The following is a 23823-nucleotide window of genomic DNA, read 5'->3' as shown; positions in this document are numbered from 1 at the left end:
CAACGTGATCAATGTAAACTCAAATAATGGCAAATTAACTATATAAAGTCATTATCCTACAAAATGCAAAACTGAAACTTAACACATCGTCCTTTAATAACCTTACAATTTATTATTTAGAAAAAAGTGCAGCCTACTATCAGCTAGATTAAATTTGGCCATATATTCTGTTATATTACCAACATATCCAGCCATTTGTGAAGGCAAGAAAGAGTAAAATGCACTCTTAGGATTGGTACTCAACCTTGAAGTGCTGAAAGCTACTTTATCATCTAGTGTGGGGACAAACACATGCAAGCACATGTGAATCTAAAACTGTGTTGTGTGGGAAGCTCAATATAATCACCACCACTGTAAATCACTCAGGTATCACTTATTTTAACATACACAAATCAAGGCAAAGCGCCCTGTGATTCCTACCAGGATATCTGAAATCACATTTAACGTTTTCTCCTCCTACAGTTCTCTTTGAAAGCTTGAGATACAGTGGTTTTCTTCTCTCTTTTCAGTCACTACTAGGCAGCACATGTAGGAAACTATTAAAGCTGGACTAGCTTACGCATGTCATTTCAATACTGTAATAGCACAGCTGTGCTTTATATTCCAGAAGTGACCTAAAGGCAGAAAAGACTCCTAAATTTTTTTAGAGTTAGCATTATTCTAATCCAATTATAATGTCTTGTTGATTTTCTTTTCTATCTTGCCTCATATCACTCAAAACTAAAAGTACTATCATTTTTCTACATATAAGATGAAACTGTTTTATAGGTTAATCACAACTTATTGTTTGCATTGTTTCTTAAAACTATACCTAACTAGTAAAATATAATTAATGATATTTTCATATCAAAGATAATTTGATTATTCATCTATGGACAAAATCATAAAACATACTGTCCAAAACATACAATGTCTGTATAATCTTTGTTTGGGGCCAAAATGAGACATATGATGAGTAATATACATTATTGACCTTTTACATTTAGTTCCTTCAAAGCTTCTTTACTTTATTCAGCATTTAGCTTAAATGAAATATTTAAAATTGAAGCTGTTCTATGTTGCAAACACAGCTAAAATGAAGAGCTGCTGTAGCAGCAGTGACCAGATTTTAAATGCAGGTAGATCAATAAAAAAAAAAAAAAATATCCACTAAGCACAGGCTCCATGTGTGAGTGGAATGGTTTATAATAGCTTGCAAATGACTATGTGCTTGCTGTAACCAGCTGTTCTTAAATTATGAATATGCAACCAATTCATGTTAAAGCCAAATCCCAGCACTATTTCTACAGAGAAATCCCAGTAGTTTTGCTTGTTCTACATGTTAGCTCTGTTAAGGATACAAATAGCAGTAAGCTTCTGAACAAATAGGACCAAACTATTGGCATTTCATGCACTGGGTCCATTATCACAGCAGGGGATGTCAATCATTGGTACATTCCTATAACAGCTCAGGCAATAGGACAATGATCTAGTAGGGAAAAAAATCAAAATCTCTGCAGTATACTCAAAGTCCTTCTGACAACCTAATGCTTTCTGACTTCAGCCAATCAGATTGTCAGACCTGACCTACAAGAAGACTTGCATCAAGCTTGAAACGTTTAAAAACATCAATCATAAAAACAAAGACAGGACATTGAATTATACAGTATTAACCTCCAGGGTTTGCATACAAAGACCTTAGATTTATTTATGTCCCAGCGAGTTAAGAGCTTCAGGACACCGTTCCTTACACCAAACTGACTGCCAATTTGATGAACCTTTCTGCCCTCAGCAGGAGTGCACCGTCTTTGATTAATGAGTGCATGCTTGTGGAAAAGTGTTAAGAGGAGAAAACAGAGGAAAAACACACAATTATGTCTACACATCACTAAAGTACAATAATCATCTATAAACAAAATGCTTCTTTTTTCTTACATACATAAGCATGTACACATGTATACACATAGTCAGTAAAGGTTCTGATCTATGTATTAGCTCCATTATTATTATCTCTAACATTTAATTTTCATTTGAAAGGCATTAAAAAACCAAACTACAAGCCAAATGTCATAAATTATAAATATAACTTTTTAAAGCATTAATTTTATTTTAAAAAAATTAAAAACACTATCTTACAGAGTAAATTTTTAAATATGTAAGATAAAACCAGTAGTTTCATCTTATGTTCTTAAGAGCCATTCATTTAAAAAAGTTCAGTGTTTAACTTAAAAATATCAGATCTCTTAAATATTTTACATCTCAGACTATAATGCCACAAATCATATCACATTTAAAACAGATTTAAAAGTCATGTAAATTCACTTTTGTTTAAGCTCCATATGTAATTGTAAATTAATCAAATATATTTATTGCTCATTATTCAAAGTTAACAGAGTCAACAAATAAACTTACAAAAAACTTTTTGACTCTTCTGTTTAGAACTGCTTTCCTTTAAGAAACCCAATGTGGAAAAATTCCTACTTAAATTTGAGATGCTTATTTGCACTACAATTAAAATTATATCATTTCTAAAAATGAGCTAAGCACTGATATTCCTTAAAAAAAGTTTAATTTAATATACAGCTCAATTTACCATTTAGAGTATATGAATATCTGACATGATACAAATATTTTATGAGTAAATATATTTCTTAAAATTTGAATCATAGGCTAAGGTAATAGAATAATTTTAAGAAACTGCATGATGATTATATCAAATGGTTATATAAAAGTAACTATTATTACCTGAGTATAAATTTTACCTTTAGTCTCAGTAATGTATGATCTATTTAAAAGAAAAGCATTTTCATAAACTTATGATTTCAGGAAATCATAATTCAGGAATCACTCAGCAGTGTATTTTAAGTGTTTAAATTTGTTTATATTGTCTAAGAAGTCCTTTTAATGGGATTTAACTCAGCAAATTATCTATTCTAATCATCAATTTCACATTTTAAGAATTTCTTTTAAAGGTAAACTATTTTAAGTATGTTACAAATGTCATGCTCTGAAAAGCTGTTAGTCTAAAGATTTTAAAATTAAAAATCAATAAATATTGGAACTAAAAAATATCTTTTAACATAGTGATAAGTTACATTTTATCCTTAAACTCATCATCCTTAAGTTTTTTACACAAATTTTTTAAAATTTGTTTTCTTCTGTTGAGATTATCACTCCTATTCTCCCCCTCTCCTATCTCCTCTCCCTCTGAAGAGAAAAAAAAAAAAGCAAGTAATTAGAAAAAGCTGAAAATGCCTTGGCACCAATGGGATGATCTGACACCATTTTAGTACCACGGTATGATAGTTGCAACTACCAATAAAAGTTACTAATAAAATAAAAATATAATTTCAAATTTTAAAATCTTAAATGATTGCTAGTCCATTACTGAATGTTATTTTACCTCCTCATAAAGGAAATTAAACCCTACATTGCCCTTTTTGTCAATAACTATTCTCTCTTCTGATTATCTTCTATAACAAAAGTTTAAAGAAATGTTTAATCAAACAAGTCAACAATTTAAAAGCACAGTATTTTTAAAGACTCATGATATAAAATATTTAATTAAATGGAATCAAAAATTTCTTAACCTCACAAGGTAATTAATCCCTCAGAATATCAAGTTAATTCAAAATCATTAAACCTTGATAAAATTATTTCCTACAGGGATCAAAATCACCACATCACTTTGTGCTAAATCCTATCTTCCTTTGATAGGTCTAACCAGGACTAGTTCAAAAACTCACGAACTACAGCTCAAAATCCTTCTTTGATAAATCTTTACACTTAAAAGTAATCAAGTTTTATCACATACTTTGACTAATTCAAGGGATAAGACAAAAAACTAAACTTTTGTGCAACTGTAATATCCTACATCTTGTATAGTAACACAAAAGTAGCAACAAAGACATTAACAATTGCAGTTCAAGCTGGGAGTGACTGTTCTGTTTCAATTCAATGACACCACTAATGGCTTCTTAGCAGTTCCATGAAATCAACCAGCTGTCAAGTTGATGCATCAGAAGGAACAGTTATGCACTCCCATAAGAAAAAGCAACACATCAGGATGTTTGGCAAAACATCTGCTCCTTTACACTGTAGTTCTATAATAAACATGCAAACAAAGAAATGGGAAAAAGGGCAACAGAATTAAAATTCCAAGGTTTCCATTACAGTCTCATATGCATTTTAAATAAATGGCTTACAAAAATAAAAACAAATTTCTGCCAAGTTGAATAAGTTATTTTAAATCTTTTGAAAATGCAAAATATTACTCAGATTCTTCTAGAAAGGCAAAACTACATATAAATTGTTCCATTTTTAAAACTGAGAGTAAACTATAGTTACCAAGTAAAATCTTATTTTACATACAAAACTCAAAAAGTATTACTAACATATGCCCTTCTTTCATTTAATGTGTTTAGTAACTTATGCTAATAGTATTCTAATAAATGCATTTTCAAGACTGAAGAGTCTAAAAATAATTGTTCAAGAGTGTTTGAAACAGTAAATGCTGCTACAGTTCAGCCCTAGTATAACAGATAACAGCAAATATACTATCCCCTGTATTTCAAAATATGTATATACTCCTATTTCTGTCCAAACCATTATATGAATACAACATTAAGTTCTTACAAATAATTCCCTATTTTAAAGCATATAATTTTATTTTCTTTAAAAAAAGAAAGAGAAAAACTCATCATCACAGGCTTTACATACTTTTACATTCACCATTTCAAACATCTATAAAATCTGCTTTTTTCTGTCTGAAACTTACAAGAGCCTCAATGTGTGGAAGTTATTGATTATGCAGCAGAGTGACAATATGTACAGTGTTTACAATAGGTGTGAGACATCAAACGTACTTAACTCCCATTTTCTTAAACTGCTTATCCTCTGTGCTTGCCATTTATAATCTGCCAAATCTTCTAGTCCTTTGTTGCATGTATAATTTAGAACCATCTGTTCTATGTGCTTTTAACTATTTAAACATTTTTCACCTACCTACGATTCACATAAATGTCAGACATTCAATTCAGTCAAGCTTTCTGTATTGCGTTTTACATAAAGCAAATCTCTAAATAAATAGCATAGCAGATAACACCAAATAAGACTGCTACAGCGATAGAAACATACCATATACAACCTAAGTTTTTATGTGCTAGACAAATCTTTCAATGTACTTGGAATTGTTTCTATTAGCTTTTTTTTGAGTTAATGGTAGTCAATGTTTTTCCCCAACCCAGAAGACAAAGAGAATGCAAATTAAATACAGACAGTTTCATGTCCTTGTTAGAAGAGAAGTAAATATGCTGACTGAAAATGACTACAGGAGATAGAATTCCACTTTCCCATTCAATTTGCATTGCCTCTTATTTATATACCAGTCAGTATATCATTAAGTTTGATCATGTGACCAACCTAACTTTAGTGAGGGGAAAAACTATTTTAGACAAGCAAATTAAAACACCACAAGTTTTTATTGTTTATCTTTTCATAATGGCTGACAAAAGAGCATATAACTTGAAATTATAAAATATATTTTAAAATCAATGTTGCCTTTTAAACACTAACTATATTTTCACCAATCATTTTACTTAATATCTGCTACTATATTTTTAAAGTATCCAGTATCTCCAGCTTTTTTTGAAAACTGTACCTTCAAAATGCATAGAAATATGTAAAAAAACAGAACAGTTAATTACAAGAAGTGATCTAGGTCATCTAAAATAAGTATACATAAATATTAACCAAGCTGATTAAAGAAAAATCCACAGGAATGGAGTAAATAAAAAAGGAAACATGCAAATATTCAAATGCTTTAAAGTATAAAAAACATATACACAAAAGCCTGCTAAATACCAAAGACCACTGTTTCCACTATTTTTTCGCACAGTTTTCCACCTGTTACCAAAACATAAAATGTGCAGACACCGAGGGCTCATTTTGAGAGCAGGACACAAAAATAAGCAGAACAGCTTATCCTTAACCTGTAAGTTACATGGTCCTTCACATGGTCGCTTAAAACAGGGAAAAAATTAAGCGAAAATTTTACTCCTGGTAAAATTTCTTCATAAAGTTTACATGACGTCACCGGGCCCCCTGAACATTCCCTAAACTTTGAATCTTAACCAGACACACCTTTTGACTTTCTGAGGTTTCTTCCCAGTCTTTGAAAAATAAAAATTAAAAAGAGAGAGAGAGACTTGGGAATAAAAATTGCCCAAGATGGCGAAACGCTTGTTGTTTAGAGGGCAGAGGGAAAAAAAATGGAGGATATTGTAATATACACAAAGGGATAAATTTCAGCAACTCGGCCAAGGACTGCAGCTGCTTCTCTCTTTATAAGGAAGCAACACACAAAAGATAAATACAGAAGGAGAGAAAAGAAGGGAAAATCTCCCAAACAGCAGGGCCAGTTCTGACTCTCCAAACATGTCCTTCCTTTCCCAAGTCCCATTTCTGGGGTTCGTGGAATTACTTTAAGAGAAGAGGAGCCGCGAATGGGAAGGGAGCGGGGGAAGGGGAGCAAAAAGATTAAAAGAGCGAAGAAGAGTTGAGAACAGGAGGCAGCACCCGGGGAAGAACTGCTAGGAGACGGACATTACTGTAGGAAAAGCTATGCTCCTCTAATCTCTACGTACTGAAACAGACTTTCCAGGTATCCAGATCTTTTCCCAGTTCCACCTGCCCCTACTCCCACCCCACCCCACCCAGCTCACTTTCTGTAAACTCCCAAGCCCCAAGCTACTCGGGGAGAGAGAGCAAAAGAGACCAGAATTGGGGGGTGGGGGGTGGCAGGCGCAGCTTATCAGTCCTACAGGGAAGAGGGGGCGGAGGCAGAAAAGGGCAGCAGTAGGCGGACTGGGGGGGTGGGGGGGTAATCTTGAAACTACCCCGGCTGGGATGGGGGGAGCAGCGGTTATTCCCGGGTAGGAACGGCGATCTCAACCGTGCCAGAGGTGATTTTTTGAGAAGCCAAACTGTTGGCGGCGACCTGAGCGCTGGAAGCCGCAGGGAGGAAAAAGGACACGCGAAGCGCCGGCGGCCGAGCAGGGAGGCCGGCACAAAGGAGGCGGACTCGCGGCGGCAGCGTCTGCCCACGCCGGGGGAGGCACGGCCCGCGGCCCTGCTAGACCGAAGTCCCGCACTGGCGGCTACGAATAAAGTTTACGTTCTCCTGAGACCGCACTCCCCACTTCCCACCCAGGACCGCGCATCTCCGCGTCCTCCTCCCCCAAACTGCAATCGGGACCCCGAGCACCACCCCAGCCTTCCAGCCAGCACAACAAAGAGACACACCGACCGGCGAGGGTAAACAGCCGCGGCCGGGCGGGCAGGGCGGGCAGGGCAAGCGCTTCCAGATAAGCAACTCCGGAGTCTAACCCACTCGCAGGAGCGCAGTTTCTTCTCTTTTTCGGTTTCAAACGGCTTTACAATATTTGGAATTTTCATCTTCACCCGCACCCCTCACACCCGAGGATTTTAAACTCACCTTTACTTTCGAACTGAGAGTTGCGGTGGATGGGATTTTTGCCTTCCCCAGATGGTTAAAGGTTACGATTTTTGTTTTGGAAACCCCACCACCTCCTTATTTCTATTATTATTTTTGCAAGAAAAGTATAAGGAGAGTTGGAGTGGAGGTGAGATTTGTGATCGGCAAAGCCCTGGACGCCCTCCTTCTCCGTCTTCCGCCTCTCTCTCTCTGATTAGTTCCTATCCAGCAGCAGATTGAAGCAGGAGATGATTCTTCTCAAGGTTTGTTCAGCAGCTTCACTTCTAGGCGAAGGCTTCATGAACCAAGTGACGTCAACCAACAAGGCTTCTCTCTCTCTCCTCTCTCTAACAATGAAAGTTGCTGTTAACAAGGGAAAAAAGAGAGAGAATTGTTTATACCATTTCAGTTCCAATAATAAATGACCCATCAGCTCCTAAAGTAGCCAAGGGAGGGGAGGGGGTGGCTTCTTCCTCCAAAGAATCCTGTAGCTTTGAGTTTGCACCGATTCTTCTTCCAGGAAAAAGTTAAGGAACTCGCATGTTTTGTTTTACTTTTAAAAGTAGAGAAGACAGAAAATAGGATTGAAAACGTAATTTTTTTAAAAAAGTACACGGGCGAATAGGGAGCATAGATTAACAATGTTCACCTAAACTTTGTAAACTCAGAATTTGGTTAAAATCTAAAAGTCAACTAAATGTAATATGTTTGGAACTCAAAATAAAAAGCAGGACGCAAAATGGTCCCAGGATAAAATGCTACTTCCCTAACCCGGGAAGGTTAAGCTGCTGTAATGTTTATGCACTGAGTTAAAATTTAAATAAAACGTTAAAATAATAAGTCGTTTTAAAGTTATACGTTAAAACTTCAAAAGGTAACCTCAATAGTCCCCCCTACACACACACTTGTGAGAAGGCAAAAAAGGTGGGGAGAGGATAGCTAATTGTAGGAATTAGAACACTTAAAATACCAAGTTAAGACTAGGTAACCTATTGCTCCATCTTTAAATTACACACGAGGTATGCTATTTGTCTACCCCACAATTTCTTCTAACTTCCTATTTTTACCCTTCCATTTTCCTCCACCAATTTCAACATCCTGAAACCAATAAAGTTGAACTAAAGGTGAAGTACACCCCATCCCCTCCTACAGCACACCACCCTATAGTTTCCTAAAAAAAAATTTTTTTAAAGGCCTTATCCTTAGTAATGCTTTATTACCAAAGAAGATAAATAATTTTTTTTTTCATTGAGGTAGTGTTTTTCCCCTGGAACACATTAAAAGTCCCAAAAGTTCATATAACTAAAAACTGCGTAATTTAATTTTCAGGATGAATAGTAAGTGAAAGGCAACCTATAGAAAAATAATTTGACCATATATGTGTATTTTGTACATGCATATGTGGATAAATGTATCTTAAAAGATGCTATTGTTTTATGTTTCCTCTTCAGCCACTGGCTGTGATTTTAATTGTGCTGGAGGATCTTCATTAGTATTAACACATGGGGAGATTTCACAAAGCTGCTTCATTAGGAAAAAAAAAAAAGCTTGGCAGACTAGGTCTTTTTGCATGCACTGAGAATGTCAGCCTTACCTCGGTCATTTGTAACATAATAAGTGCAAGTACAATGATTGCAATGCAGGAGCACTGGGGGAAGGGCAGAAATACTGCCTGTCTAATAGGGATATCTGAAAAGAAGGCTGCTCATTACATAGTAAAATGTATGCTAAAAATTAGTGAAGATGATGTCTCAGGAGACTGATGCTAAATAAATTAATGTGCTGATATGTTTTTAATTATTATTTTTGTAATAGTTTATTTCATTCTCAGGATTCACATTGAGCAGCAAAGCTGTGCTAGCACTTATTGATTTTTTTTCCCTGCCACATTCCCGGAATACAGATTTTAATCATTTCACTACACCACACTCAGTAATTTCATTAAAAACTGGAACCTTCCATCCCCAGAAAACCATTTAATTTCAATGACATACAATTCTGGTCTTAGCAGAAAACTGTCTCCACAGTAAAAGCTGGCCTAAGGTTCAAATGCATAATTTAATCCTGAGTTTTCCATGCTCTGCATTCCTTTGAAGCTATAATTTGAGTAACTACCTAATAACTGTAATAAGGATAATAATTTCCTTATAATATATTATTAACTCATATTTAATTAACTCAAAGGCCAGGTTCTGTACATGTATGACTGGGTCAACAGTTCCACAATATCAAAATTTACTAATAATGTTAAAGGAAACTACAGATTCCAGTATAAGTGTGGAAAGCTAGCATTTAGATATTACTTCAGCAAAGTAACATGTAAAAAATATGATGCATTTTATATAATAGGGGTCATTACTTATAACAGTATTTTTAAATATTTGGAAGTAAACAGGACAATTCACTGGTATTTCTGTGTGTAAATAAAGTATTTTAATACTAATATTTCAACAATCCATTTCAGACATTTTGTCTAATCATTAGCATTACTGCTGAAAATATTCAATTTTGGAAGGATAAAAAGAAATAGCTAGATTCAAATTGTTTGAATTTTCATATAAGAATTCTCTTAAAACATTTCTCTGGAAATAAAGTTGTGGCACACTTGAATAACTTAGATAACTAAGAATATATCTTTTACTTAAATACTTTTAAAATAGACTGCAAAGCATAATTCAAAGTTTGGTTCCAGTAAAATGCTGAAATAATAATACTGGCTTTGAAGATGGCACACTGGCTTTCCAGACAATGTTTCATAAGAATATGTAATTTATATTGCCTAGTTTTTACAAAAAAGCACCTGTGGGGAAAACTGTTTAACATAAGAAAACTTATTTAGTAATTAAAATTTTTAATATATGCCTAATCAATAGAAAAAATGGTACACAGATAATGCAAGTGACTAACTTACATATATATGTATAATTTCAAGTTGAAGCCATATATAACACAAAGTTTTTTTTCTCTTGGTTGAATAATGAAGTAACTTAAAGAGTGTCATCAAATGTTGAAATAAAGGGTAAATGTGGTAATAATAAAGAATTTGATTTTGGTGTGTTTAAGACATTTAAAAACTGTATTTTTATTATCATCAAGGGCTCTTTACATAGTTTGAAAGATATTTTTTAAATACAGTTGACAAGTGAAAAACTCATAGATTGATATAATAAAATGAATTTACGTATTTTAATAACTTCTATTTTTATATTAAAATATGTTTAAAATAATTTGGTGTTATTTGGTAATTCAAATATATTATTATCCAATTTAATCTATACCTTTAAGACTGATTTTTAAAATAATGAAATATTAAAAATTTTAAACTGGATTACTCTAGTATTTGATACCTGCTTACTAGGAAGTTATGGTTAAATTATTTTTAAATATGATTCTTTCCCTTTTCCATGTTATCACATTTGATTATTTCAAAGATGACAACATAGTCATAGAGTTGGGGGGTGGAGAAAAAATAATTATAAGTTATAAAATAATTTGGCTCCCAGAGCACTTAGTCTTCTACTTAAGTTCATCATTTAAATTAGTACTTGATCATGTACAGAATTATAAAAGAATGATCAAATAGATCTTTTCCAATATTAGTAAAATCCTATATGTGATATACACCTAGACTAATTATTCATACCAATAATTATTCTAAATTAGTACCATAAAATAATTATTCTACCTCTATAGACTAAACTGTACTTTTTTTTATAAAGCATTATCTATTCTTAGGACCAAGACAGAACTTCATAAACAGGAAGAGATAAAGATGGACAGGTATCCTATTGTCGGTTCGGTTACATGGACCTTCAGAGAGTAAGGAACTGTCATGTGCAGAGAACAAAGTCTAGGCTGACTACAAACTACAAAAAGCCAAACGAATGAGAGATCTTAATAGTAGAACCACCTGGCCACTGTCATGTCTTGTTTCTGTTTCAATCAGTACAGACTAATGAAGCTTTATTTGTTTTCATTCACTGAACAAACATTTGAGTGCTTGCTATATGCTATGCACTCTGCTAGAGGCTGGAAAACACATGAAAGCTCACATTCTAGTTGATGTTGAAAGTGTGAAATTTCTGGGAGATCAGAGACTTACAAAAATCACATTATAAAGATACAAATAATAAAGTTTTGCTAGAATAAAGAGGATGGATCTACTAATTCTGACTAAGAGTCTATATAAAAGCTTTATCAAAGAAAGGCCATTTGAACTGCATCTCAAATACCGAGAGCTTACCAGGCAAAGAAGACAGGAGCAAATTCTAAGTGAAAGAAAGAAACCATAAATTTAAATTATAAAAGCTACCAGGTCTGATGTCCATCCAGTAGTCAGAAATTCAGTGTAACAGGAATACTCAGTGTGAGTTGTAGAGTAACAGGGACTAAGGAGGAAAACCAGGGACAAGGCCTTATGTCCCTTGGTTGAATTTATCCTGAAAGCCAACAAAGGTCAGCAAAGAAGTAACATGATCAACATTATTTTTAGGAAAAAATTAACTGTATAGATAGTGCAGATGATAGACTATATTATGAAGAGTTATCTTAAGAGACCATGAGAAAACGGTAAAAGACAGTGGTACTGGAGGTTTAAAGCAAAGTAAAATGTAGATTTTGTGACAAACTGAGTTAAAAGGAAGGATCAAAGGAAAACTAAATTTCTGGCTTAGGGAACTGGGCAAATGCTGCAGTCATTTAGTCAGGTCCAGAATACAGAATACATAAGGGAAAACAAATCATAAGGTGATCTGGAATTAGAACTTGAATTTATGCTATATAGGTCATTCTTAAATGGGATTATTAAAATCAACTGAACAGTTTTTTCAAAATGTGCATACCCAGGCTCAATATCTAGAGACTCACTACGTCTGGGTGGGGTCAAGTGTTTATTTTCCTTTAAAAAAAAAAACTCTTGATAGTGCTTCCAATAAACACTGCTGATTCAGAACACTGTTACAGAACTTCCCTGGCAGTCCAGTGGTTAAGACCATGTTTCCACCATAAGGGGCTCAGGTTCCTCCTGGTGGAGGTGCTAAGATCTTGCAAGCCAGGCAGCCAAAAAAAAAAAAAAAAAAAAAAAAAGAATGCTGCTACCAGCATAAATTGATTATAAAATTCATTTGGAATTAAAAAAAAAAAAAAAAAAAAAAACAAGAAAAGCCTAGAAAACCTTGAAAAAGAACATTGAGAGTGGAGGGGGGTGTCATATCAGATATTAAATATGCTATAAAGGCTTAATAATTTAATGGTAGCATTGGCACATGAAAAAAAAAAGACTAATAAAATAGAAAGTTGAGAAATTACCCAAGTGCCTATATATGGAAATTTAACATAGATAAAAGCTGTATCTCAAAGCAGTAAAGAAAAGATGGACTCTTTCATAAGTGGTGTTGAGATAACTGAGTAGTCATAAGGAAAAAGATGAATTTGGATCTGTTCCAAGAATAAATTTCAAAAAGATCAGATATTTAAATATAAACATTTGAACCATTCAAGTACTAGGAGAAATTACAAGTCAATTCCTCTGTAAGTGAAGAATAGGGAAAATGTTCCTGGCAATGGTCAAAACTGGATGAAGTGAAAATATGAAAAACATTGTAACATAGACAATTTAATAACCCTACATATAAAGAGTATCCAAAAATGAATAAAACACCAACACCCTGAGAGAAAAATGGCAAGAGATATGAACAGACATTTCACAGAAAAAGAAATGCAAATGCCCCTTAAATAGAAACATTCTCAACCTTCTTCATAAGAGAAATGCAAATTAAAATCACTGATATACTGTGTCTCACCCAACAAATTGGCAAAAATTCAAAAATTTCACAGCACAGCCTGTTAGTAAGGCAGTTGTGGGGAAAAGGAACACTCTCAAATATTGCTTGTTAAACTGAAAAATAGAAAAAGCCCAACAAGAGAGATGTTCATGGAATCTAGCAAAGTTACATATACATTTTATTTTTTGTCTGGCAAATCCCACTTCCAAGAATCTGACCAAAAAAGAAGTTATTCATTGAAGCATTGTTTCCTATAGCAAAAGTTTCTATGAAAATTAATACAGAAGCCTCAATAAAATGTAGTCTGAAGGTCAAAAGAAGGAGCTGTCACCCATGTTCCAGTTAAAGTCCACACAGATCCCAACAGAAAGAGACACCATGCATCTCCAGCTGGAAGTAATATGTTTTTACTACAAATGCCAGCAAGAAGAAGACATCTCTTCCTTCCTGGCAACAGCTCAGCCAATGGGACTGTCACAACTCAGTCAATTAAGAGCTGTTACACTTTGCACTCTCGGTTTCCTCAATGGACTTTTTATCAACATCTCTCCTGACTCCCCCATCTCCTCTATAAGAATTTTCTTTCCTTTGCTTTATTGAACTTGATTGTGGTTCTTCACACAGTTGCATCTCCCAAACTGCAATTCTGTGTTGCTCCCTAAGAAACCCCATTTTGCTGGTAAAATAACTGGTTTTTCATTGTTTTAGGCTAACATATGGAAATAACCCACAAGTCCATCATAGTGAAATGGCTGAATAATTATTATACATACATGCAGTGAGGTACTATGCAAGTTTTAAAAGGGAATAAAGAATATATGCAATATAAAGTAATTCACTGTCAACTCCAGTATATATTGTTGAGTAAAAATATCAAAGTGGGAAAAAGCATCTATGGCATATTACCATTCATCTATCTCACTTTTTTAATTAAATGAAAAGTCAAAACCTTAAAACACAGTGTTAGTGGCTCAGACGTGTCCAACTCTTTGTGACTCCATGGACTGTAGCCTGCAAGGCTCCTCTGTCTATGGAATTCTCCAGGCAAGAGTACTGGAGTGGGTTGCCATTCCCTTCTCCAGGTTATCTTCCCAACCCCAGGGATCAAACCCAGGTCTCCTAAATTGTAGGCAGATTCTTTACCACCTGAGCCAACAGGGAAGCCCTTAAAAATGGTTACCTGTGAAAAAGAAGGGAACAGAGGAGCAAAGATGGAATAACAGGAAGTTTTCTCATAAAAATGTGACTTCAGAAACATAGAATATATATAAATATAATTTACAAATTATAAAACAAAAATACATTAAAATTTTAAAATGATCCCATCTAAATGAAATAAGTGAACTTAATTATATATGGAATTGGTGGCATAACCATACAGAGAATATTCTAAGTGACATTAAACATAGTAGTTTTTTATCTTCTTTTTTGGCCACACCATGCAGCATGTGTGGAGAAGGCGATGGCACCCTACTCCAGTACTCTTGCCTGGCAAATCCCATGGACAGAGGAGCCTGGTAGGCTGCAGTCCATGGGGTCGCTAGGAGTCGGACACAACTGAGCGACTTCACTTTCACTTTTCACCTTCATGCATTGGAGAAGGAAATAGCAACCCACTCCAGTATTCTTGCCTGGAGAATCCCAGGGACAGGGGAGCCTGGTGGGCTGCTGTCTATGGGGTCGCACAGAGTCAGATACAAAGTGACTTAGCAGCAGCAGCAGCAGCATGCAGCATATGAGACCTTAGTTCCCTGGCCAAGGATTGAACTTGCATCCCTTGCATTGGAAGCACAGAGTCTTAACCAGTAGACCACCATGGAAGTCCCAGGAATTTTTAAAAACCATGTTCAAACACTTAACAGTACTTTCCTCATACAATTTAAACTAAGAAATAAACTTTAAAGCAGCAACAACAAAACAAGAACTTAAATTGTTATCATCAGCCACAGTTTTGTGATATTAATTGGTGGTGTTATTGTAATTAGGGGCTTCTTAGGTGGCTCAAGTGGTAAAGAATTCTAAAATACAGGAGCCACAGCAGACACAGGTTCAGTCTCCTGCGTCTACAGCAAGATCCCCTGAAGGAAGAAATGGCAACCCACTCCATTTTTCTTGCCAGGATAATCCCAGGGATGGAGGAGCCTGGTGGACTACAGTCCATGGGGTCACAAAGAGTTGGACATGACTAAAGCAACTGAGCACGCACACACAAGCACATTATTGTAATTATATTGCATGCATAGTCTGAGAAAAAGCAAATGGATAATTAAGTTGGTGTTTTGGGTGTGGGACAAAAAAGGACAGATGTAAAATCAGTGAGTTACATAAAAATTATGTGATCATGAATTTGAACTGGATATATCAGAATAAACTATAATATTTTACATTTAAAAATATATGTATTTCTTAGTTCTGCCCACTGTAAAGGCCTAAAAACAGGGACTATGCAGTAGCAACAAGCACATACTTTTGTATCCAATTATTGACAGTAAACAACATTTGCCCCTGAAACAGATCCCTAGAAGCAAAGGCTGATTCTAGTTTGGGGATAGGAAATGTTCAAGGTAAGCCTAAAATATCCTATCATACTATTAATCATGAAAACTATCAAAGATTACTGGGGTAATGTAAAAGGACTTGAGAATAAATGTGAAAAAGCCAACTTGAATTGGTTCCCACTGGCCAAAGATGAGACAATTTAAGCTTCTTAAGAATAACTAAAATGGATTGCAACGTAACATACAACTTAATACATAATTTCATAATGATACTTTAAAAAAACTCATTATTCACCTTTGAAGAATGCTAGAGAACCAACTCATTATTTTGAAAACTGGTAAATAAAGGAAACAATTTAAGTCTTTATTCAACATTTCATACCAAATGTACCTTTCAGTTCAGTTCAGTTCAGTCACTCAGTCATGTCTGACTCTTTGCGATCCCATGAATTGCAGCAAGCCAGGCCTCCCTGTCCATCACCAACTCCTGGAGTTCACTCAGACTCATGTCCATCGAGTCGGTGATGCCATCCAGCCATCTCATCCTCTGTCGTCCCCTTCTCCTCCTGCACCAGCATCAGAGTCTTTTCCAATGAGTCAACTTCTTTGCATGAGGTGGCCAAAGTATCGGAGTTTCAGCTTTAGCATCATTCCTTCCAGAGAACACCGAGGACTGATCTCCTTTAGAATGGACAGGTTGGATCTCCTTGCAGTCCAAGGGACTCTCAAGAGTCTTCTCCAACACCACAGTTCAAAAGCATCCATTCTTAGGCGCTCAGCTTTCTTCACAGTCCAACTCTCACATCCATACATAACTACTGGAAAACCATAGCCTTTACTAGACGGACCTTTGTTGGCAAAGTAATGTCTCTGCTTTTCAATATGCTATCTAGCTTGGTTCCTTCCAAGGAGTAAGCGTCTTTTAATTTCATGACTGCAATCACCATTTGCAGTGATTTTGGAACCCCCAAAAATAAAAGTCTGCCGCTGTTTCCACTGTTTCCCCATCTATTTCCCATGAAGTGATGGGACCGGATGCCATGATCTTCATTTTCTGAATGTTGCACTTTAAGCCAACTTTTTCAGTCTCCTCTTTCACTTGCATCAAGAGGCTTTTTAGTTCCTCTTCACTTTCTGCCATAAGGGTGGTGTCATCTGCATATCTGAGGTTATTGATATTTCTCCCTGAAATCTTGATTCCAGCCTGTGCTTGTTCCAGCCCAGCGTTTCTCATGATGTAGTCTGCATATAAGTTAAATAAGCAGGGTGACAATATACAGCCTTGACGAACTCCTTTTCCTATTTGGAACCAGTGTGTTGTTCCATGTCCAGTTCTAACTGTTGCTTCCTGACCTGCATATATGTTTCTCAAGAGGCAGGACAGGTGGTCTGGTATTGCCATCTCTTTCAGAATTTTCCACAGTTTATTGTGATCCACACAGTCAAAGGCTTTGGCATAGTCAATAAAGCAGAGGTAGATGTTTTTCTGTAACTCTCTTCATTTTTCCATGATCCAGTGGATGTTGGCAATTTGATCTCTGGTTCCTCTGCCTTTTCCAAAACCAGCTTGAACATTTGGAAGTTCATAATTCACGTATTGCTGAAGCCTGGCTTGGAGAATTTTGAGCATTACTTTACTAGAGTGTGAGATGAGTGCAACTGTGTAGTAGTTTGAGCATTCTTTGGCATTGCCTTTCTTTGGGATTGGAATGAAAACTGACCTTTTCCAGTCCTGTGGCCACTGCTGAGTTTTCCAAATGTACATTAGGAAACCTAATTTGAAATTGTGTTTGTATGTATTCATATATATGTATAAAGGTGTGTATATGTATATATATATATGTACTTGTGTACATACATATATGTAACAAGATTTGAACATAAGATTTAACATTTTTTTAAATGAAATGTTATTTGCCTGTACTAACAGATATTGTGATCAAGCATATGATCTACCTGTGAGTTTCAAGGAAAATGAAACAAAGAGGGTTCAGGATACTATTGTCTGGTAAATAAGAAAATAAGCAATTCATTAAGACAAACTTAAAACCTTGGAGTAAAATATCGAAGTTTGAACCCAATCTTATAGCCAATGCATAAACATCATCTGTATGGTCTTTCTCATAGTAATACTCTGTAAAAGCCAAGGGCATGGATGACTATAATTAAGTTCACTGCATTAAATAATTAACAAGTCAGTCATATAAGGCTATGTAGGTTATGCATGGGATCACTACAGGGGCAGCAGCATAATGAATCGAAATCATACAACCACATGTAGTCAAAAGTTAAATCTTTAGGAATTTTGCAAGCTACTTTTTAAGGATGAGATGGTTAGATAACATCACTGACTCAATGGAGAAGAGTTTGAGCAAACTCCAGGAGACAGTGAAGGACAGGGAAGCCTGGCATGCTGCAGTCCGTGGAGTCACAAAGAGTCAGGCAAGACTTAGCGACTGAACAACTTTTTAAGCATAGCTATTACTAAAAAGTAATATCTTCAAACATATTAAAAACAAATACAACTCATCACTTATTTTATTATGCTTTACTAGTATTGATGTCCTCAAGGTTATTCATGCCAACTGTAATACGCAGAAAAAATGATACAATGGTGTGTCACTGCCCATCTCTTCCCAACTCTATTACCAGTGACGTCACATTGGTAGCTTGAAATAGACCACCGTGGAAATGTTTACAATCTAGAAATCAGCAAACACTACAAATCAGGGCATAAGCTTAATGTTTTATTAATAGTGTAGACTTTAAAAAGTAGTTTTTAAAAAGTTAATAAAATTAAATTTAAATTATAACACTGAAATAGCACAAAAATGGAGAAATAATTTTATAAACCATTTTAAAACTATTAACAAATTGTGAGAAGTCACATCATTGATGAAAAAAGTAAGGACTGTTTCATTTTCATCTTACTCTTAGACAAAAATATCAATGACTATGTATGTTAGCACTACATTCTTCAACAACTGCACAACTATAGGCTGATTACAAATAGGGCTACAGAAACAAGAATTTGGTAAAAATCAACCAAAGCATTCTGTAAGAATCAATTGGCTATACAGATTTTACAATACAGTATTGTATATGCTATTCTTTGTAAGTTGTATATATTTTTACATCCAGAAAGATTTACCAGTACACCTTTGTTGGGGAGGACCACAGTCACTAGACCTTGAGGAGCGCTCCGTCCAACTGAGAAATGAGAATACTCCAAAATACCTGGAACAACGTGTTAAATACTCTAACAGAGGTATTGAAAGTGAAAGGAGGACACATTGCATGCGCCTGTGTGCTAAAGGGCTTCAGTTATGTCCAGCTCTTTGTGACTCTATGGACTGTACCCTGCCGGGCTTCTCTGTTAGAAGTGGTTATTTTTTTCTGGTCGAGATAGGGGAAGGAAAATGCATATCCTGACTTGTGAAAGAATCCATCTCATAGTAATAAAAGCTTCTTTGCATTATAGTCTGTCCTTATGTATTATTTTCAGCACTAAACTCTGTAATAATTTAGCTCTGAAAGGCAGTTTTTAAGCTCTACAAGGTACTGATACATGCCTTGGGGCAAGCCATCTGAAATCACAGAAACAGTATTTTTTAGGGTCATGAAAGTTATTTTATTTTATTTTTATCCATATGCCCTGTGGGATCTTAGTTTCACAACCAGGGACTGAACCTGGGTCAGGCAGTGAAAGCATCAGTCCTAACCACTGGACAGCCAGGGTATTCCCATGAAGAAATATTTTAATCTCATATCTGATTTCAAAAATTCACGACTACCTGCCCTCTTGACAGCTAGCCTGTTTCAGGTCGAAAAATAAGTTTTCTATTTCACAGCATTTTGAAGAATATATACTCAAGGACCAAAATTCAGTCATAAGCACAATTTTCATGATTTCCTTTAAAAACTGAATCAAGATCAAAGTCCATATTGTTTATAGACAATTGTGCTCTGGGAATAATGTACTATGAGAATTAATATTCAACAGTCAACTCTAACTTTTAGTGTAGTTATGTTTCTGTATTCTGCTTGTACTCTGTCAACACTGAATCCAACAAACCTTTTCCAGAAAAATCTCTGGTTCAAAAAATAATCATAAAGCAAATTTTAAAAATGTCTTCCCCTTTAAGCATGAATAGTTAGTGACTAAAAATAAAAACAAACAAGTTGTCTAGGACTTCTCGCTCATCAATAATAAAAGGCTCATGTGTGCTCCTTATATAGAAGGTGTCATCTGACTATAAAGTTTTGATTAGCATGTTATAGAACAGATAGACTATGCTTTCTTACTATATATCATTGATATTATAGTGTCTCAAAGTACTACATTAAAGGAATTTTGCCAATAGTTGATTCTGAGTTCTCACTAGACATAATATTTATTATTTTGCTGCTGGTTTAATAAACTTGGCACTGTATGGTTTTATATCTGCTTTTGCTCTGAGAAGTACAATATTGAATTAAAACTTCCTTCGCTTTAGTGTCTTCTCCATCTTTAGAGAAAATAATACTGGAAGGCGTTATTTTGTATCTGTGGGATACTTTCGTTATTTCAACACAATAGTTTACCAAAAAAAAAAAAAAAAAGCCATTGTGTTTTCTTTAAAAGAGAATCAATGACCTTAAAATATCCTAGCCCAGGGAATTCCCTGACAGTCCAGTGGTTAGGAATCCACATTTCCACTGTAGGAGGCACAGTTCACCCCTAGTTGGGGAACTAAGATCCTGCATGCTGCACAGTGTGACGTGTGTGTGTGTGTGTGTGTGTGTATAAATGGGCTTCTCTGGTGGCCCAGATGGTAAAGAATCTGCCTGCAATGTGGGAGACCTGGATTCAAATCCCGGATTGGGAAGATCCCCTGGAGTAGGGAATGGCAACCCACTCCAGTATTCTTTCCTGGAGAATCCCCATGGACAGAGGAGCCTGGCGGCCTATAGTCCATGGAGTCACAAAGAGTCAGCGACAACTGAGCGACTAAGCATAGCACACACACACACACACACACACACACACACATATATATATTGCCACACTATGTACACATTTAAGTATAGATATAGATATATATGTCTGTGTATATATATATATATATGCAGTATATATTTTAGTACTTCTCTCCACACCCCCCCGCAATATATTTATAACCTTACTCTCTTTTCCATTCTTGACTGAAGAGAGGCAACTGGAGAGTGAAATTATCCTCTGAGAGGCAAATCAAATGATAGAAGCACCTGGAAACAATTTATGTTGAATCTTTAAAAATGACAACAAAAAAAACCTTATGAACTGTGAATTATTTAGTATGGCCAAAGAATCAGAAGAGAGGAGCTTTTTTGGTAGCTTTTATGTGTGGCTTTTGTTGGAGGAACTGGGTTCAGTTCTTTTCAGATTTTCTTAGGGGAAGAACCCTTGAGTTTTTGACCATTCCCTCATTTCAGGACTCCTGAAGCCTCTGCTTCTGCCAGGAAATATCCCTAATCCTCACATATCATCTTTCAGACATTTCTTCCCAGCAGCTTTTTCTATTAAACATAGTAAAAAAAAAAAAAAAGAAAAGAAAAAAAAATGTAAGGAGATTCTATAGAGTTATTCCTCTACTACTTCATTTGTGTTAATGATAAATCTCAAGATCACAGTTAAGCTTGACATTAAGATAAGATTTGGGGAGTAAATGTGGGGCTGGATGCCATTCTGCTGCTACTGCTGCTAAGTTGCTTCAGTCGTGTCCAACTCTGTGTGACCCCATAGACGGCAGCCCACCAGGCTCCCCCGTCCCTGGGATTCTCCAGGCAAGAACACTGGAGTGGGTTGCCGTTTCCTTCTCCAATGCATGAAGGTGAAAAGAGAAAGTGAAGTCGCTCAGTCATGTCTGACTCTTAGCGACCCCATGGACTGCAGCCTACTAGGCTCCTCCACCCATGGGATTTTCCAGGCAAGAATACTGGAGTGGAGTGCCATTGCCTTCTCCGGGATGCCATTCTAAGCTTTGGCAAATATGTTTCTTTCCTCAACTATCATCTTTTGAAACATATGACATTGAGATTCTATCATTTATTTCTGATTACTACTGATGCATGTTTTGTTTTCTTCATTCCTCTGGTTCTGCTCCTTTTTTTTTTTTAATTGTTGAAGATCATATGAATAGGTATCAGAGGGAAATTCTGTAGTTTCTTTCTACCATCTTTACACAGTCTTATTTTTTTGGCCGGGTGCTGGGCCACTGCAGTGAAAGCCTGGAATCCTAACCACTAGGCCACCAGGAAACTCCGCCTACACAGGAGTCTCTTTTCTTAATTGCAAACATGCTTAATTGAAGGCATATTAATTATATTTAAATGATAATGACACATAATAACAAAATTTATAATCTTGAGGAACTTTTGTCTTTAGAGCCTAAAATCCTTTAATACATCCTCTAATTACTAGATCATATCATGTATTCTCTTCATCATTTAATTGTTCCTAGATTACTTAGTGAATACCTAATATGTGCCAGATACTATTCTAGGTGCTGAAGATGAAGCAGTTAAAAAAAAAATAACCTGCCTTCATAGGACTGACTTTCTAGTGGGGAGAGACAGGCAATGAACACACAAGCAAACACATAGTATATATCAGGATCACCAAGGGCTGATCTGTAAAGGGTCAAATAGTAAATGTTTTAGGCTTTGGAGGCCATGTGTCTCTGTAAAAATTACTTATCTTTGTCACTGTAATGAAAAACCAGTCATAGGCAACATATTAAAAGTGGGCATAGCTGTGTTCCATGAAAACTTTATACAAAAACAGGTGAGAGCTAAATTTAGCCTACTGGCCATGCTTTGTGCATTCCTGCTATATATAATTTTGATAAATATTATGGAGAAATGTAGGGAAAGCAATATGTACAGAAGTTCTAGGAAAGCTGAAAAGGGGCCTTACTCATGAGACATCTGAGCTTAGACTTTTTTAAAAGGGAGGGAATAAGGCACACAGACATATAGGGGAAGAGCTTCTCAGGCAGAGGGGAAAAGATTTACAAATGTCCTGTGGCAGGAGCATGTTTGTCTTGTTGTTAAGTTCCTAAGTCATGTACAACTCTTTGCGACTCCATGGACTATATAGCATGCCAGGCTCCTCTGTCTTCCGTTATCTCCCAGAGTTTGCTGAAATTCATGTTCACTGAGTTGGTGATGCTATCTAATTATCTCATCCTCTGCCACCCCCTTCTCCTACTGCCTTCAGTCTTTCACAGCTTCAGAGTCTTTCCCAATGAGTTGGCTCTTTGCATCAGGGGGTCAAAGTATTGGAGCTTCAGCTTCAGCAACAGTCCTTCCAATTGAATATTCAGGGTTGATTTCCTTTAGAACTGACTGATTTGATCTCCCTGCAGTCCAAGGACTCTTGAAGAGTGTACCCCAGCACCACAACTCAACAAACAGTAAATAGGCTGATGTGGTTAAGAATAAAAGCATTAAGAGTTAAGGTCAAAAGAGTGCCATAGATGGTATCATATTTTACAGGGCTTTTGAAGCCATTATACAAAATGATGAATTTTTACCCGGAGTAGGAAACCACTTTGCACAATAGCTTTGAGCAATGAAAAGACATGGTCTGACTTAACTTTGAAAATGTTCTCTCTGGCTTTAGTACGAGAACAGACTATAGTGAAACAAGAATGGAAGTTAGACTTTATAGGAGGTTGCTCAAACTTCCAAGCAAAAGATGATCAGACCAAGCTTAGAACTGCTGGTTGTGACTGAAATAGTAGAAAGTGGTCAGACTGTTTATACATGTTGAAGTTAGAGGTAAAGGATATGCTGATGGATTGCGTGTGTGCTATAAAAGATTTCCAATGAATGATGACTCCACAATTTTTGTCCTCAGTAACTAGAAGGCAAAAGTCAGCATTTATGTACATAGAGACTTCAGAAGAGCTGCTTTGGGGTGAGACAATTGCAGTTTGGTGTGGTATAAATCAGTACGTTTGTTTAAGACTGTTAAGTTGAAGATATACTAACTAAATATCCAGGTGGAGATGTTAAGTACGGAGAGAGCTATGTAAGTTTGGAG

The 23823-nt window shown here is 35.8% G+C and overlaps 1 protein-coding gene across 3 annotated transcripts in view; it reads right to left on the bottom strand.

Moving 5' to 3' along the window:
• BAZ2B (bromodomain adjacent to zinc finger domain 2B) overlaps positions 1 to 23823 on the bottom strand; it is a 420528-nt gene that overhangs the window by 320981 nt on the left and 75724 nt on the right. For 2 of the 3 annotated variants that reach the window (XM_055572451.1, XM_055572452.1), the window contains one exon: positions 7475 to 7837. The exons of the other annotated variant lie outside the window; for it this stretch is intronic. The gene's annotated coding sequence lies outside the window, so the exon portion shown is untranslated. The remainder of the gene's footprint in view (positions 1 to 7474; positions 7838 to 23823) is intronic. 3 annotated transcript variants of the gene reach the window in all.

Source organism: Bubalus kerabau, chromosome 3 (assembly GCF_029407905.1).
Source record: "Bubalus kerabau isolate K-KA32 ecotype Philippines breed swamp buffalo chromosome 3, PCC_UOA_SB_1v2, whole genome shotgun sequence".
Lineage (NCBI taxonomy): Eukaryota > Metazoa > Chordata > Mammalia > Artiodactyla > Bovidae > Bubalus > Bubalus kerabau.
The sequence above is the reverse complement of the archived record's forward strand: the minus strand, read 5'-3'. Positions and strand labels throughout refer to the sequence as shown.